This window comes from Melospiza georgiana, chromosome 1 (genome assembly GCF_028018845.1).
Source record: "Melospiza georgiana isolate bMelGeo1 chromosome 1, bMelGeo1.pri, whole genome shotgun sequence".
Classification (NCBI taxonomy): Eukaryota; Metazoa; Chordata; class Aves; order Passeriformes; family Passerellidae; genus Melospiza; species Melospiza georgiana.
In genome coordinates, this window is record NC_080430.1 from 124,925,109 (window position 1) to 124,944,828 (window position 19,720).

Below are 19,720 nucleotides of genomic sequence, written 5' to 3' on the forward strand. Positions count from 1 at the left end.
ATCTGGGGTGGGATGAAGCCCTGTGATAGAGAAAAAATGAACACATTTTAAATCTGATTATGTGTGAATATTTGAAAATTATATGTACCTTCAAAAATGTATTCTTAGAAAATTATTGGAGTAGCTTCAATATTTTATCCTGTTAATGAAAGTAAGAAGGTAAAGTCATGACTGCTAAACAAAAATCTCCTGGTGCAATATTTCAAGTATACCATACAAATACTCCTGAAATTCTGCAAGGTGAGTGCCTGACAATAGTTACCTATCAAGCTGTGCTGACTCCAAAGAAATTGCAATAATTTTTTTCTCCAACCCAGCTATATGAATTATAATCAACATAGAAGTTCTAAGGCTTTGCGGTTTGGACAGTACCGGAGTCTGACAACACATTGTAAAATAAAGCTTTATTGGGACAGTAGAAAAGACAAGCAACAGCATGCCCATAAGGCAACTTTCGCAATCCCTAATAGGAAACACAATCTCTAATAGGATCATAACTGATATCTTGTCTATGGTGGAGTGCCAGGGACACTTGGTCATCTGGCCACAAGTCAACCATGCAAATATCTTTGGAATCTAAGAGTTGCAGCACCCCTTGGTTCCACCACTGGTTCCACCAATGGGAGTGAGATTTGGGAGAATTGTACATGATGTGAATAACATGGGTGACATCCTGCCTGCAGTCCCTACCATGGTCAAGAGCACAGTGTCATCAGGCTGTCCTATGCAGCCAATAGTAGTCAAGAGGCAGGCCATCAGAGTCTTAAAAAAAAGTGTATATTTGGTAATTGTAATACATAGATCAGCTTGTATTCAAGATGAGCTTTAAATTACCAATTTCTTACTCCAGAATATGTCAAAATGCAGAATAGCAGTTAAAGCCTCACAACTCCTTTTAATGTATACTTCTGAAGTAGACATATGTCTAAACACCAGATTTTTAAAGTATCTCATGGCCTCTTGGTAAAAAAGGCACACCTAATAGGTTTTTCAAAAACACCCTGGTGTCTAGCTCTCATTGATTTAATCAAGGGTGAAAGACCGGAATTAAATGCTGAAACAGTGATGATAGAATTCCTTTCAGACTGTCTTTTATAATTGTCATATCCTGGAGAACAGGGAACTAGCTCATACTTGAAAGAATAAATGTTTTAGTTAATTTTATTATGTTACTTAATGTAAGGTTGCTTAGCTACCACAGTGGTATCTCAGAAAATCCTGCTTCAGGGAGCTTCACTATTTTTTTTCCTTTTGAACAAACATCCAGAGCAGCACAAACCTCATTGTATATGTCATTTCAGTAATATGTTTTTGCTACCTTCCAAGATCCCTTTCATATTTCCTGTGACTTGTAGTTACAGTGCTAATTCAGACTAATATTTTACCTCTGTGTCACTGATTTGTATTTAGAAGGGTATCCTCACCTTGTGTCCCTGTGAAGCACATGAATCAAGAGAGAACAAGCATTGTATTTTACAGAGGGAGTTGTCTGCCCCCATTAACAACATACAGGAGAGTATTTGAACTACAGACCCTAGGGCACAGCAAAACCCATGTCTCATTTCAAGTCAAGCCAAGGAGACCATATCACAGGGGAGCAGCTGGGAGTGTTCCTTAGAGCATCAAGGAGCATGATGTTAGCAAAAGCAGGATGAAAAAATTAACGAGGCATTTTGGAAAGAAGTCTGTACACTTCTGTATTTTTGCTTGAAAATGATAAGGGAATGGCTTTCATGAACAATGAGGTTCCCTCCATCTGTGGCTTTCCTTGTTAATTTTCCTCTACTGTGAAGGCAGAGACATCCTTCCAGAAGAGGTAGTTAAGGAGGATGTGTGACTCTGCGACATTCTTCAATGCTCAGAAATTTTTTCCTACTCAGAGTGCAGGTCAGTCACTTTGCAATGAAGATAAAATGACACATTGGAAAACTAAATATAGGACTAACTTGAACAATTTATCTCTGTGTTTTTAAGGAAAGTATTACCATCAATTTGCACATTAATTAATTCATTTTAAGCAGGTAATGTAGCTACCATTGTCTGTTATACAATTTCTAGCCAAAATGCATATAAATGCTACCCACCCACAAAAAAAACTCCAACCTCAAAGAAAATACCCTCTACCTCTACAAAACACCTTACTAATGCCCTCTACCTTACAAAACACTTTTAATAAGCCATACTGTCTAGTGAAATGATAAAACAGATGTGTTGCAGAAAAAGGAGGTATCTATCCTTTTTCCCGAATTCCACATATCTCATTCAAAGAGTTCGCTTTTGATGCATGGGACTGAATCAGGTTTTGAACATTTTTTTCATTAAAATCTCACACTGAATCCATCCCCCTCCACAAAAATAGTAATAATAATAATAATAATAATATTAATGTTAAACTTTAAAAGCCCCAAAGCTTACTTTGGTCAAGAAGCCAATAAAAAACCTCTATTTTCCTGAAGGAAAGCATATCTTTAGCACTCCAAATGACAGGATCATTTTTGACCGGTCATTTTGTGGTCAATGTTACTAAAGAAATACTCTGGTAATGTGGCAATCCCCATGAGCTCCTGCATGCAATAAAATTCTGGATGGTGAGTCTGCTAGATTTACTGCACACAGTAATCCAGACCACCTCTGTGGGTTTTGAAGAAACGGCACTGTTTTTGCCATCACCATTAGCCTACCCAAAGCAGGACACTTCTATACTACCTCTCCATACTCACTGCCTTCCCTCTGTACTACCGCTCAGCTCTTTGCATTTTCTATTCATTTGAACTGCAGATTAGGGCAATTTTGCACTAGGTAGTCAATTTATTACTCAATTTCAAATGGAGCACATTTACCTAATTAATTTAAAAAGCTCTCAGATCAATTACAAACCAATGGATGAAAAACATTAGTCTGATTCTGCAGCAGTACTGGAAGTGTTTGAAAACTGCCAGCAAATATCCTCTGTTACTGTACCAAAATTTTATGGTGACGAGTATAGTCAAATGTACATGATTCAAAGTCTGCATGAAATCAACAAGAACTTGCAAGATCATCTAGAAAGAGAAATATTCTGAAGGAAAATAATTATGTGAAATGAAAAAAAACCCTACAAACTGCCTGAAAGAACTGGAAATTAATTTCTTGCATCTTTTTCATAACTTTTCTCCAGACTAGATGACTGCGTGTTACCTTTACCTATGTTTCATTTTTCAGGTTAATTTCAGCTTTAATGATCCCTTTTTAAGCCTTTTAATAGAAAATCTATTTTTGGAGTATTAAGAACCACCTGCTTCAATTGTTCTGTGGGATGAAGGTAAACATTTTGAAAGATTCTTTTGCTCCATTTTGTAATTTATGCCTTCCTCTGATTCTCACATTTCTCCTTACTGTTGTTTTGCTTAACCTTGTCCTTTTTCAAGTCTTAAACCTGGCTCTATCCAAACACTGATTTTCTGAGCTCCTTTATTCCTTCCTCCATTACATGCCTTCCTCAGCTCTGGCCTCAGGCATCTTTCCCATCATCTCTTTTCAGATCACTTCAATTCAGCTTCGTTCTCTGGATCTACAGGATTTTCCTGTCAGAGCTGAGAATGCATGGTCCAACTGTAACTAAGTGTGGTAAGGTAATGCTGTGCTTTTTTTCTTCGTGAACTATATAAATTACAATTGCCAACCCAAACTTCTGCTCCATAATTTTAGATCTGTCTGAAAGAACTCCAGGTCTACATGAAACAGCAATCTGCAGTGTGTTTCATACTCTAAGTATCTGTGTCCAGATTGCGAAATTTCATATCTTTGGTCTTTCTGCACAGTAGCTAGAGGATTTGGTGATTGCAACACAGTGATACACCTGAGTTAGCTTTACCTAGGTACTGCAAATACCAATAGCAAAAGCATGGACTTCAACACATGAAGGTAAAAGTTCACAAGAAATCTGTTTATATTTCCTTGAGGGACTGAGTCATGCTATCTCTTCTGGGCAAATAGAGCCCAAACTAGCTAGATTGAAGCCAGAGAAGGTAGCTGTTTAAATTTTACCTCAGAGTCCCAAAGTGGGCATAGCCAAGGAAAGAATTATATGTCGTTATTAAATCAAAGTCATAGTTAATAAACACAAGTGTTTCATTATTACTGTAAAAAATACACTGAAAGTAAAAAATAATAAATAGATTCCAAGGTGCTAAGTAGATGCATCTAAGGTCACATAAAACAAATTATATTCTATTATTGGAAAAATACTATGTGATCATTAATGAGTAATAATGATTAATCATTAATGAGAATTAATGAGTATTGTAACAAACCCCTGTAAAGAGGCAGAGTTAAGATTACTTGTGGAGGCTTCCTCGCCATTTCCTAACGCAGATTCTTAACTATATAACTTTAAGGTTTTCTAGAACAGGAGGCTAGGGGAATCTTTCTTTCCTTTTCACATTCTTTTCCTTTTGACATTCTTTTTCTTTTTCTTTTCTTTTTCTTTTCTTTTTCTTTTCTTTTCTTTTCTTTTCTTTTCTTTTCTTTTCTTTTCTTTTCTTTTCTTTTCTTTTCTTTTCTTTTCTTTTCTTTTCTTTTCTTTTCTTTTCTTTTCTTTTCTTTTCTTTTCTTTTCTTTTCCCTTTTCCTTTTCCTTTTCCTTTTCCTTTTCCTTTTCCTTTTCCTTTTCCTTTTCCTTTTCCTTTTCCTTTTCCTTTTCTTCTCCTTCTTTCCTTGGTTAGAAATTGCATCCAGGTATGAAAATCCTACACTTAAAAAGAATTCTCAGCTTGTTTATACATGGAAAGATCAACCAGCTTACTTTTTTTTTCCAGCACTTTCAGTGCTTCACACCACAAATAAATCAGGAAGGGTTTCGTTCTCCCACACACAGTAAAATCTAAAATCCCATTGCTTCAGTACTCATTAGCAAAGAAAATAAGAGAAATATGATAAACAATATTATCTTTTACACTAAGGAAGTGAGTTGAATTTTTTTTAGTGATGACAGTGTTTGGCATTTTCTATACATCACATAAAAATATATTATTCAAAGACACTGAATATTTATTTGAAATGATAGGACAAAAACTGTAGGTTTATTGTCAATGTAGTATTTGTTTCCCTAGTCATGTGCTGACATTGACAATCATTGATGGTGCTTAGTTTCTGTTACTTTAGGACTTGCTTCTATGATGCTGAACACTTCTGTCATTAAAGTGAGGAAAACAAAAGGAAAGCAGTTTACAAAAGCATTCAGATGTCAATGATTAATAAGCATTTCCAGTAAAATTTATAATAACTGTAAACTTCAGGCATTATACAGAGTCACAGACTCATAGAATCATGGAATACTTTGGTTTGGAAGTCTCTTCCATGAGTAGCAACATCTTCAACTAGATCAGATTGCTCAGAACCCCATCCAATCTGATTGGACCATTTCCAGGAATGGGGCATATATAATCTTTCCAGGGAACCTGCTCCACTCTTTCAGCAACATCATTGTAGAAAGTCCTGTCCTCATACCAAGTTTGAATAGTGTCAAGAGATGGATGTAAAAAGAACTGGTTTGCACTCTTCATTTCACTGGTTTCCCAAAGGCTTGTCATGGGAACCATACTTCACATGTCCTTATCCATAAATGAAGAAAATCATGTATGTGTAGATATAATTCTCCACCACTTAGTGATGGAGCCTGGCAAGGGGTTTTTCAGGCAGCTGTTTTCCCTGTGTTCCACACTATGTTCACATATTACCCTGTTTAATAACCAAAAGTCATCAAATGTAAGGAAAGAACATTATCCCAACACTGTTGAACAAAATAAACATTTCTCAAGCCATATTCCAGCTCTTGAAACCATTGCTAGCTGGGGAATTTTGTGCACTTGAGCAATTCAAAATTTCATTGAGATTAATCTTTTGCAATTATAGCAAAATTTTCAAGAATTGCTTCCAATCACAGCTCTTTAACCTGACTTGGCACATCTGCCAAGCTCCTGAGAACATTTAACTCTGATTAATGTTAGCAAATCAAAGCTTGAGATGTCTCATATTTTAAACTCAGATAAATATGAAGGAGATGGAACACCACTAGTGTCCTCACAAACCAACAACAAAAAGCATCATCTCCACTAAGAAGAGACACTTCCAGGGAACATTCTCAGCTATTATTTAGACAAGTTTCTGATTAAACAGATGAAAAAATGCAATAGTAGAAAGGTTGTCTGTGTTCATTAAAAATCAGGTTTTCTGTTAGGCTATTAATTAATTTCTTCTGCATTTCTAAACAGCTATTACATTGCAATAAATTTCAAAGGCCCTTAACTGGACTGAGTTTCAACCATTTTTAGAAACACAAAACTGAGCTATTAGTTCCTCTTTAAGATCCCTCCTAAATACCCAGTCCTAAGACCAAAATTTTTCATATTGACCGAATCTGGAACTCATGGATAAAATACTTAATCCCTTTGAAAAAATATTAATATGAAATCAAGATTTCCTTAGTGACAGACAGGCTACCCAAACTTCATTCCTTGAAGAAACGATGAGTGCGATTCTACATCGCTAGAGAGTGGCTGCATGCTAAATGAGCGTAATAGATGCCTTTGCAACAGTGACATACTGGTAAGAAATATTTGGTATTTTTAGCACATGATTTCTTGGCTGCATTCATCTGTAATGGTGGTGACCAGCTGGGTGGTTGGTGTTGAGCCTTCAATCAAATTTTATAAATAAAGATGATAGCAGACACTGATTAGAAAAAAGGAGCATGAACTGAGTTTCTCCAGCAACATCACTGGATTATGTGATGCTTCACCAAGTGGAGTAATTCCACTCACTCTTCACATGTCCACATTCCTGAAGATGAGTGTTTTAAACACATCATGGGGAAGACAGATGGCAGAGGATCTGGTTGGGGGTGTTATTTAACTTATCTAAAAGTTTGGGCTTTTTTTTTTTTTTACAAGTTTATCTTTGTCAAGCAATTAGACTGTGCATCATATAGCACTTGGTAAAATGGATTTCATCCTTGGAGTATAAAGCTATGAGCTATGTACTGATATATTTGAACTTTTTATAAAAGACTAGATACACCATTTTGCTAGTCAGCTGTAGAATTTCACAGGGGCTTTTTAGGCCCTGCACTTACAATTGCAGAAGTTTCTCACACACTTAAATGCATTGCTTTCCTTATGCTAAATATAGCATTCACTGTAGTGACTCATAATTACTTTAAGGTCTTTAATGTGGTTAGTTCTATCTTTTGTCCCTGCAGAAAATATGAACAAGTCTGCAGGGGGAGAAAGGAATGTAAAAGAAAATGTTTTATAATTTACTTTATTTAAAAAGATATATAATATCTTTCTATTGAAAATTCCAAAATTTTAATTAATATTAATTTTAATTTGTTTGTTTTGGTTTTGTTTATTTCAATCTACTAATCACAGAAATACAGAAATACATGGACAGGAGTAACAACTCCCTTCTTGACAAGCTGGGCATTTAATACAGAGTATGAAATTTGTCTCTCTTCTCTCTTCTTCACCTATGATGGTTCTTTGTCTTCTCAGAAGACACTTTCTCTTAATTTCATATTTGGTTTTCCATAGATTTTTCATTTTAATTCATTTGTGAATAACATCAGTCATAAATCTGTTTATATATACACCTTAATAGTTTTTCTTGTCTCGATGGGCATTATGTAGGTATTTATCTGCAGGTGCCTGGTGTGTGAATATCAACATAGCTGAACATGTATAGTGCTGTGCATGCTGTGTTTCTTCAAATATTATTCATAAACATGTTTTTTCCTCACCAATATACAAGATATTATATTTTCCTTTCTCTTTGGCAGATCTATATAGCTAAAATGGGATAACTTCAGAGAATCTGATACTTTTTGCTGTATTGGCCAGCAAAGTTTCCAAACTAATACCTATTCAAAGTTTAAGCTATTGTATAGTGTTTATTTACATGTGAGACTGTAGAATAGACATAGTTAATACTTCTTAGACATTCACTGAAGTTGTGAATTCAGTAAATTCAGACATTACCATCTCAAAAACATCCTTTGTTTTAAATGTCTTAAATTCTCAGTTTTGCGTTTTAGTCCCAGTGTGGTGCAGGCTCCTAAAATTTACTTTTACTCAAATTCCAACACTTAACATTATCACAAACACTCTGGCAAACATTTAAAAGTAGGCTGATCCCTTTGAATTTCAATTTTAAAACATGCTTACGGCCCTGAGATCTGTATCTCTGTAACATGTTCAAAGACTTTACCATGCTACTGAGCAAGACGATTCAAATCCTGATTTCCAGAAAAGACTATGAAGGATTTGTGAACAAGTTTGCCTGTGCCTAGTCTCTAGTCACGTAGATTTGCTCGCCATGTGCCTAATGTAGAATGAGAGTGCTCAAGCCAGGGACTTGCTGATGCAAAATTCTTCTGCAGTAGCGAGAGCAAGGCCTGGATTCCCCCCACTCAGGCAAGGTTCCCTTGCAGGTGCAGTGTTCGTGCTGCTACTTGCTAGCACAATTGCTGTCTGAATCTTACATCATTTACACATTGACTGAAACAGAAGAATCAAGCAGTGTAGCACAGTCCCGAACTAAATTTATTTTGATGTTTAGTATATGCATCTGCAGAACTTTAAGATATCATTTGAAACCCCTCAGAATGAAAAAAAATTAGAACTCATCACTGCCACTTCCTTGGGCCAACAATCTAGACCCTGTATTAGTATGCAAGAGGAAGGCAAAACCTTATTTTTGGCTTAAGTCAAAGACAGAAACAGTACTTGTCTGAAAAGAGAAAAACTAGTGCTGAAGTTCATGAAGCTTATCCATAAATATAGCTTATGCAAGTATCTACAGATAGATACCAAAGGCTGAGAAAAAGAACACTTCTTAGACATCTATTTTTCTTTAGTTTTACTTTTTAAACTCAATCATCTCATTAATTGTCAACCTTCTCAGGGCACTGCTGTCACAATTCCATAAAATGAACAGTCTCTATGTACGCTGTTGTGAATCTGCCCAAATAATTTAACCTTCTATATTTAAATTAACTTTTAACTCTTGGGTACCATAATAGTGACAAAGTGCTCTTCCAGTTGCATGCCACTTCATAGAGAGTATTGAAACAATTCTCTGTCGATAGCTGATAATAGAATGTATTTCAACAAAACATTACTTTCTATTTCAGCAGAATCTATATGAAAAAAGCTTGCTTACATTTTTTGTTTCATCATTTACCTTTGTCTTTGCAATTGACTATTACAATTGAAAAAATCATGATTAACATCACAAAGTAAATCTGAAATTTTATTTGGTTCATTGTTAAAAAAACAGTACATATTTCCTCTGTTTTGTTCACTTTAACTCCCACTGGGCTTTACACTTATAATGGCTTTACCCAGTATGGCCTAAAAACTGCAAAGAGGGCAATTCATGCATTATATGTTTTTAAAAGGCCAAAGTCTTTTCATCAGCAAATGAAAAGAAAGGGCAAAAAGAGAGAAAGAGAGAGAGGATAGAAAGTGGCAAACAATTAGGCAGATTATGATTTAACAGGAAGATTTAGAAGACCAGATCATTTTCATATGAGATTCCACAGAAGGATCTGAATTCCTTCTGAAAACATGAAATTGTTTCAAAAATGGTCTCTGCTAGATAGTCAACTGACCTCACTGAGCATGGTACAGGGGCTGGGATAGGATGATGGAAACAGCCTTTATTCTCTGTTTTGAAAGCTGTTCAGAACATGGTGATTTTTTTATTGACAGTTTTCAATACTATGGCAAAGGTTCTTATTAGGAGATTATAATCTGGACCACCTAATTTGATATTTCTAATCTTACAATTCTTTTGCTAAAATGGAAAGAATTCGTTGTGCAAATGAAACATTAAAACAAGTTAGACATTTTATGTTTGGCAACTACTTTGTGAACAGATGCAGAGAAAATGACTGAAAATCTGTCAAGACTATTTCTTGCATTTCTTTCTATGTTGTTTGAATATACAAACTTCCAAAAAAACCATAGAAATACTCAGTTCAGCCTGATATGTTTGACTTTGGCAACTGTGGCAGGATTTACTAGGTTTAATTGGGAAACTGGGATATTCTTCTTCTTGAGTTACTAAATTTCTATATCAAAACCTTCAAGCCCTGAAGTTTTAAGCTTTAAATTATTCATCGTTATTTAAAGAGAATGTTGTAGCTGTTTCAAGAGTGACTCTTACCTACCTGAGATTTAATGAAAGGAGAAATGACTCACTTGCAGAGAGGAGGAAATATTTCAGTGTCAAGTTGTTATCATCTTTTCAACATCATTTATTTTGATCTTAAATTTTAAACAGTAAGTAGCTGCAAAAAATGAATAAATGGGTGGGAAGCCAGGTGAGCTGTTCAAAAGTGCATGAGAAAGTTACTTGAAAACCTTACATTGATTGCATCAAGAGAAAATTAGATATTTATTGTATCAAGACAAATGGAGAGTGCCTAATAAATTAGTGGTCAAATTGTAGAAGGATTTTTTTTATGGCTCAATTGGGGTTTTTTTATTATTTTTTGACTGAAAAAGAAACACATTTTGTTCTCATTCTAAAAGGGTTTTTTGTTTCTAAAAATTTGATGCATAAATTTCTCTGTGATTAAAATTGAAAAACACAAGAACCTTCTGAACTCTAAAAATTAGTCATACCTATCTGAAGAGCACAATTTTCTCAGCAGTAGGTCACAGAAGCACAGAATTTGGCTGGGATTTCATTCATTCATTTCTTCCAGGAAAGCTGAATTATTCCTGCTAAAGCTACTACTTCATTAACATCTTACATACATGCATTGGGATATTTTTATTTTACATAGTTACATTAAACATCAAGGTGCATAAATTGCAAAGAAATTGCCTGACATTCCTGCATTGCCTGAAATTGCCTGACTTGGTTATTTCAAAACAGAAGGAAGGAGCAAAAGTTTTGTGTTTTGTATGAGGCAAACATGGAAGTATGTGTTTATAAAGAAGGCCAAACAACACCAGCATGTGTGATAGTGCAGTCTAAACTCTTTCCATGAGATATAATGTTCAGCTTTTACAGACACACACTATGCAGGATGCAATAATGCCGTTAAATCTGGAGGTCCAGATCATAGGTGATAAATTAAAAACATAAATAGAAGTTTACTGTGTTCTTATAGATACTCTTTCATGGGAGAAAACTAGTGAAGTTCATGTTCTCATTTTAAACAGAATTTCCATTATGATGCTGAGAAATACTTAGCTGTTTCTCAGAGTTCAAATCACCAGTGTAATTTGCCAGATCTGCAAAATATCTTGTGGTAAAAATTCTTAATGCTGATCTCTCAACAAAATCTAGGTCAATTTCAAATAAGCAAATCTTAAGAGAAATGAACCAATTAATGTTGGCAACAATTACTGTACTCTGTAATAATTGACATATATGAGAATCTCCTTAAAAATGATTCTGTCTTGGAAGTTGAAAATTTTTTCTCAGCAATATACCAACAAACACACAGGGAGATACTTGTGAAAGGTACTGGTAATTTCTTTGCAATGGAAAGAAATTAATCAAAACCAACAATTTACTTTATTGGATGTTCATTTTCACACAAAATGAAATAATCTATCCCATTATCCAGATTAAAAAAAGTGAAATGTGTTCTAGAAAATTTAAGATTTAGTATTATATTAGGTTTATTTTATTAAGACCTTGTTGTTCTAGAGATCAAATTTTGCTTCATCCATCTACTTAAACATCTGATTTCTTTGCACTTCTGATATTCTCACAATTATGAAGCTGTTGGCAGCTTAGACAATACACAATGTGCAAGTGATTTCTGATATGGAGCAACACAGCAAAAGTATAGAATCTAGCAGTTGAGGACCCACCAGACTGTGACATCATTGCCAAAAGCTCCAATTCTTATTGTGAATATTTTATGATTTTTAGCATTTCAATCAATCACTGAATTCGACCTGGGTTGTTCCTGTTTGTTCATCATTGTTCTATTTCTTTTTCCTGCCATCAAAAGCACATGCATGCACACACACACACACACACGCACACACACAAAAACCCATTTTGACTACAAAAGGGGTAGTCATCAGTTAGGATTTTTTTCCCAGTTCAGTGAGATCAGGTCTACTAAGTTAGATGGGTTTCATCCATTAGTGTTCTTGCTGGTCTTATTCATGCATGTATTTTTAATGCAAAGTCTAAAATTGATATGTACATCAGGAAGGGATAATGATTCCATTTTTTGATACTAATACAGCACATGTCTATTGATGCAGTAAATGTACAGTTAAAGATATTTTGTGATAGAAATATATTTGAAGCTTTTGACCTGCTGTACTCAAGGTCTATTGTTAGACAAAATTTCTTTCTCTTTACTATAAAAGGAAGCTGAGAAATAAGCCTGTCATTTTGGCCTTCATTATTTCCAACTGCTTAAGCAAGTCCAGTCACATAACAGGAATGTAAATCCCGGGAAAAGAATGAAGTGGTAGTAATTAATGAGCATGAAGTTTCTTTCACTCAGAAAAAAATGCAGTCATCAGTAGGAACTATATTCCCTTACACTGCTTGTCTGAATAGTTTTATTTTAAATATTTAACATATATTTGACCTATTGGTTTTCAGTATGAACTCAAAAAAAAGTAGCTTTTTTTTTGGCATTAGGAACTCACAGGAGAATCTCTTGGAAGAGAAGCTGGCAGCCATGGATGACATACTAACCAAATTAAAGGCCAATATTGAATCAATGCATTTGTTAAATCAACACATAAAAATAGTGAGAAGGAGAGCAGAGACCAGAGATTGTTAGTAAAAGCAGATAGTCACAATCTATTTACATGACTATATTAGAAAAATATCAAATATTTGTTAATATGTATGAGTAAAAAATGGTATGTTTTGAGTCGAAAGGCAGAGTCTGATGTTGATGTAATTTTTCTATTCCCTGGAAATGGTTCATAAAAGAATCAAAAGAAATAACAAAGAATGTATGACTTAGCTACAAAGTACTCTTTGTATTTTGCTATAGCAATGAATTTCAAGTACTGCAGCAAGCCCCACAGTGAAAGTTATCATTTCTTCTTACAAACTTTTAAATACCATATTCCCAGCTGTTGGGATCAAAAGAATATCTTGCATTTCTAATCTTAATATTTTATATTTAAAAACACATTGATTCCCCTTAGACTACTTAAATGAATAACAAAGACTATCTTCTATCATCTCTTACCATTGCAGTCCATGTCAGCTTTAAACACTCAGTAGTATAACAGAGCTTTTAGAAGAAAATTTGGTAATACACAGGAAAAGAAAAAATATAGAATATAATCCTAGTAAAAACACTTTTTTTTTAATATGGAGCCACTATTTTTCTTTGACTAAAAAAAAGATGATAGAAGCAACCACTGATAGTGACTGATCATGAAAAGAAACCCCAGGAGCATAGATACACTATAAAAAGATCTAGGAGGAAGTCATTATGCTGTTGAGGGAATAAGAAATTTAAGTCAGAGTTGTGAAATGTTCTCATTATAGGTCATCTCAGTAATTATCTGACATCTACAGATGGAGTCACTTCTTAATCAAAAGAATGAATCATTACTGATATTGATTCAGACCAAGATGTTTGAAATAATGAGTCCAGTAACTCAAGTATAAATTTTGAGGTAATTTCAGCAACTTCTTAGCAAAAGTTTCAGACTAAATAATAATGAAATATCTTATTATATTTCATAATAATGATAAGAAAATGGCCAGAAGAGTGAGAACTAAACTACCCTGTCATAATCTGCATTTTAAGACTTAAACAAAAAAAAAAAGAAAAAAAGAGGTCACTGATATTTACCATCCCATGAACACTATAGCTTAATTAGTATCTACAAGAACAGAAGATTGCTTTCTCTTGAGTACAATATCTGTAGCTGGCAGTGCTACTATATTTAAGGATGGGCAAGTATTTACTTTAGAAATCTTTTTTCAGCTGTTCATCATTTGACTGTGAAAAGCGCCTTGAATAGCATGCAATGTCTCATGAATTATAAAAAGTTCTAAGAATACACTTAAATATGTAGAATAAAAGTAAAAAAAGAAACAAAAAAAAAAAAAAAAACCAAAAAAAACAAAAAACCCAAAGAGGTAACTGCAATTATTGACGGTGCACATTTTTAGACAAACACTTTATTTCAAAAAGCAGCTCCTTGGAAGGTGTTGATTTACTAGGGTAAAAGCAGCAAGGGAGAGACAGCTTCCTGTCCCCAGAGACAGTCACTTCAGGGCAGCATTGCCTTATGTTTAGAGGTGGCAGTTGCCCATCATGTCACTGTTCTGTGAATACACAGAAAACTCTTTCTCATCTCTGTGACACCTTTCATGAACCCAGTAATGACATTGGCTGAAATCCATCCTTATCTGGGAGACCAGTCCTCCAAAGCCTGAAATGTAAGTAGGTACTAGGTCATCAAATCTAGTCCCTCACAAGGGTGCCTCTCATTGTCAGTCATCACAGCCAACATGGGAATTCTACTCATGAGTCCCCTAAGACTAGGAAGTTCAAGTTATGTAATAAATGTATTCCCACATACATGGAGGGCCACTCAGGGATAGTTACAAGCGTAATTAGTGTAATTACTCCCTTTCTAATCTTTGTTTTATTCTACTATCAAGTGTCAATGGATATATTATCCCTTTTTTATTTTCTAAAGCTTTTATTATTTTGTAAGTTGTACTCTTATATCCCTTAAACTGGCCATAGGCAGGTTTATTTTAGGACTGATTTCTTTATGACATATGACATTTTGAGTAAGAGGCCAACCTACCTTGGCCTTTACCGAAACTTGTTCCCCTTGCTTTGATTCATGGTGTTACTGCCAGGCACGTCTGTTCCTTTAGACCAGTGACATTCAATCCTGTGAATCCTAATGCTAGATACTATTTTTCTAGAATCTAGAAAAGTACTCATTCATACAATATGTATAATCTTGGCTAAGTTGCACCATTTTGTAATTAAGGGTGTACTTGCTGTTAGCATACATTGATCTTTTCACTACAGTATTTTACCATTAAAAAAAGTCATGTCTTCTTTCAGAAACAATCTTTCTTGAGTAAGTAAACAGCTCTTTTAGTCACAGCACAGAAGAAAGACACACCCACTTCTCCAAATTGCTCTTGTTTAAAAGACAACATACTTTTAAAAAGCTTAGAATGTAACCTCCAATTTTCTAAAGAAAGCCATGTGAAATCTATGGTGAAAGCTACATTGTGATCAACAATCATAATACAATAAAATACAAGTTGGACTGTAAGCACCTGTGAACATTTGTACATAAAAAACATTCTAATATTCAGAAAGATAGCAAAAGAAGTGGTAAGGCTGAAATAAACAAAAGGATGTCATATTTGTTGTGCATTTTTGGTATCATGTTTAGTCTTTCTGAAGAAGTAAAACCAGGAAATTGTTTTCAAGTTAGTTGAGATATTCATGCATGGAATATTTTTAAAACACATCATCCATAAAATATGACAAGGAGTTTGAAATTATAGTGACCTGCTAAGTTTGAAAGAATATATGAAATCAAAGCAGAACAGGTTCCTCCTAACTCTGACAGGGAAAAGATACTGCTTTGATTTTCTTCTTGAGATCTCAGGACAGAAAATACATTAACAGTATGGAAAAGAGAGAAGGTTTCAAGGTCACCAAAGCCCTGGTGTGGAAGCAGTGTTGTGCTGCTGCAGTCACATCCCTGCTGGGTGAACTTGGAGAACTAGACTTTCTAAGAGCAAGGAATGAGATCCCACCTTGAACAAAGCAGAGGGGGAAGTCATAATGTGAGAGAGGACAAAGACTAAACCTGCATGGGCAGGCAATGCTGTCAGTCTCACGTCACCCTGCTGCATGAGCATCACTAGTGAAACTTGGCATATGTCATTCAGGATGTGGTATCTTCTACCACAAAGCAAATACTGAGGCGCTCATTCAGAAATGTAGAGGGGCAGAAATGCAGCCTGACAGAAACGAAAAGTGCCCCAAAGAATCTTAAAAACTCTCCAGTCATATAGTTTCAATCAAATATGCTTGGAATTTGTACTGTCATGTTGCCTTATAAATCTCCTTCCAGTGTCAGGATCATGTGCACTTTAAGGTTCATGTGATCTACATGGATCTAGCATGCTCAGAGGGCATAAGAAAAAATATGTACATGCAGACAGGACACACAAAAGAGAGTATATAGTGTCTAACATCTGTAGTTAGAGGAAAATCTTTTCTCAATTGAAATTTACAGCCTTGACCTTCCTCCCTTTTTAACATTTCCTTTTCTCCATTTTGTTCATTTGTTTCTTAGAGTATGCAGTCCTATCCTGTAAGCAGAGATTTGAGTTGACATTTGTGTCAGGTATAGGAGTCAGGGTGTTTGCAGCAGAGGGGTTCAAGGATGGCCTCTGTGGTGGGAACTCAGGGTTTCTTCTGTGCTGGATATTCAGCCAGCTCCAATTCACTCACCACAGAGCACAGCTGAACCCCTCAGCTGGGATGGCAGTACCTGTGAGAACACATATTTAAGGAAGAGCAAAAATCCCACAAAGGTACACAAAAGGGGGAAGCAAAAGAGTAAGAAACAGAAGAGGTAAAACCAAAGTGAGAAAAGAAGGAGGAGAAAATGGACTTTTATAGGGGAACAGATACCTACACTCCAGACTGTGGAGGACCCCATGCCAGAACAGGTGTTCATTACAGAAGAATTGATCCTGATAGAGATCCCACGACAGAGCACAGGAACAGTGAAAGCAAAGAAGCAGCAGAGATGTTATGGACTGACTGCAACTCCCTATTTCCCACTTCTCTTGTGCCACTTAGTGTAAGATGAGTCTAGAGAAGCTGAGGCTGCAAAAGTGGAAGAAAAGATATGGTTTTCATGTTTTGTTTTTGCTTATGATTCTCACTATACAAATTTATTTAAATTGGCAACAAATTAGTTTTCCTCAGATCAAGTTTGGTTGCCCATAACAATATTTGGCAAGTTACCTCCCTGTCTTTGTTCTTTTTCATGAGCTTTATTATTATTTTTTGCCCTATTTTCTTCTATCCCTTCCTCTGAGAGGAGGAGTAAGAAAGCAAGATGTGGGGCAGCCTCTTAGCCAGATAGGTTAAGAGTCCCAGTTAGGCCTCTTATTACATTGTTGGCTTTTTTAATCCTATTAAAATAGTCATTTGGACAAAGAAAAAAGAGTGGTGATTTAGGCCTATATTTAAAGAACTTAGTGAAACAAAGAGGCAGATATCTACCCTTTCTTGTACCCCATGTCCGCATGACTGCAGCATTAACCTGGGATCAGATTTGTCAAAAAGACAAGCCAGAATCCTACATCACAGCTAGTTTTTTCATAACTAAAGCATTAAGTAAAATGGTCAGTCTTTGCAGCTCCACCTCCTTGATGCCCAAGAGCTAATATAGCCTCTGTTTCACAGCCAAATTCCCGGTCGTGTTTTAACCCCAGCCAGCAACTAAGTACCATATAGCCTCTCTCTCACTGCTCCCTCCAAATCTCCCCCTGTGGAGAGGAAGATTGTAAAGAAAAGATAAACTTCATAGGTTGAGACAATAACAAGTTAATAATTTCAATGAAATAATAATAAAATTTTAATAATAAACATAATAATTTTTTTCTTTACATGAAATTGAGCATTTATTGTGGTCTTTCACATATCTAGAAAGGGAAAAGTCTAGTTTGAAAGCTATTTGAAAATTGAGTGCTCTATCTTTAAAATTAACTATTCTTCTGCAAATGTTCCTAGGGTCCTAGCCATTTCATACAGAACCAGAGTGAAATAAAGCTCTTTCTGGTTCAGTTCTTCACAATCTGACTTTATGATAAAATACCATAATGATAAGAGCAAACTGAAGAATAAGTGTCTTCTTTTGTCTTCTGACTCTGTTCTCTTGATTGCTTTGGGTATTTTTGTGAGTAATTTTTTGTGACTGTGCATTTGATGCTCTCTTTCCTCTTTAAGAATGACCTCTTCTTTGATGAGTAGTTTCATATATTTGAGGTTTCACAATACCAGGAAACAGCATGTGAATTACAATGAAAAGACACACAAGATAGCATACTTCCAGAATCTGTTTAGAATGAATTTATTTCTAAATCAGTTATTTAATTTCTCAAGGTTTGGGCTCTACAGAAATACAAGAAAAGAAAATTTATGCCTAAGTTTTCTTGACAAAAGTAGATGGCATTATTCATGTGCTTAAATATAGAAGTCACACTTGGTACTAAAAGGTTATTGTGATCTTATTTGCTTGTGTAAAGAGGAAAAGAAAAAAGAAAGATTAAATATTTCTTAAATTAGAACATTTGGATTATTTGTCAAAAATTCTCCTTTGTAATGAGTGTGTATTAAATGGTGATAACAGTCTATTGAGGTGAAATTATGGTAAATTCTGAAGTAAGATTGTCAGAAGTTATTTCTGCAGCCAGTAACTCTCATGCCCAAGGCATTGAGCAATATGGTTAAAGAATGTGTAGATGGTGTAAAATGTATAAAGTACATCCTCAGGGAAGCAGACCTGTGAGCTTTTTCAGAGTGATATTTCCAGAAGAGATGACACTGTTTTTGCAAGAAAGTGTTAAGAAATCTCAAGAAAATAACTGTTTTGATTTTAGCAATAAAGAACAAACCTGTGACTTTGTGCAAACATTTTAGTGTGACTGGTGAGAAAAGAATCTAGGAAAAATAGCAAGAATCAGTCTGATATGACAGTCAACACAGTATAGCTTTCTGATTATATTTTTTTCTAGATATAGTTTAGCTATTCATACTAAAATCCTTACTGAAAGTTAATCACGTGCATCTGTAGCTCATATACCACAAAGGTAGGTGTCTAAAAAGTGTGAAGATATCTGTGATAATGGTCAGATAGTGTTGCTTAAGTGGTGCTGTGGTTGCCAAACCACTCTTGATCATACAGAAAAAAAAAAGTGGCAGTCAGAGAAAGTCCCAAGTGGTTGGAGAAAAGTGAAAGGTCACACTTATTCTTTAAAAAAGCACACCCTGGCTGAGCAATGAGTCTGTCTTAGTTCTACAGTTGGGAAGATCATGAAGCCCTCCTGAAAGTTATGTCAAAAAATATGTGAAAGGGAGATGCATAGAGACAGACAACACTGTTGCACCATGGGCACTATGTGCCACAATAGTCTGGTGGTCTTCTAATAGGGAATGAGTTTATCTCTGGGAAGATGATGATGGGAAGAGCTGCAGATGTTGTCTATATGGACTTCTGTAAGTGAATATCAATACAGTCTGGAGACTGAATTCATAGTGAGTAGTCCTGCAGAGATGATACTTGATTCTGGTGGGTGAAAAATTGGACCTAAGCTGGCGATGTGCCCTTGCCACCCAGAAAACCAAACATATTCTGGGCTGCACCAAAAGAAGCCATGGCAGCAGGCTGATAGAGGTGATTCTTCCATCTCTCATGAGACCCCACCTGGAGTACTGCATCAAATTCTGGGGCCCACAATGAAAGAAAGGTGTGGATCTGTTAGAGGGGGGTCCTGATGGAGTTGATGAAAATGATCAAGGAACTGAAACACCTCTGCTGTGAAGACAGGCTGAGAGAGTTGGGATTGTTTAACCTGGAGGACAGAAGGCTCCAGGGACAACTTATTGTGGCCTTCCAATTTGTAAAGCGGGTTTACGAGTAAGCCAGAGGGAGATTTTATAC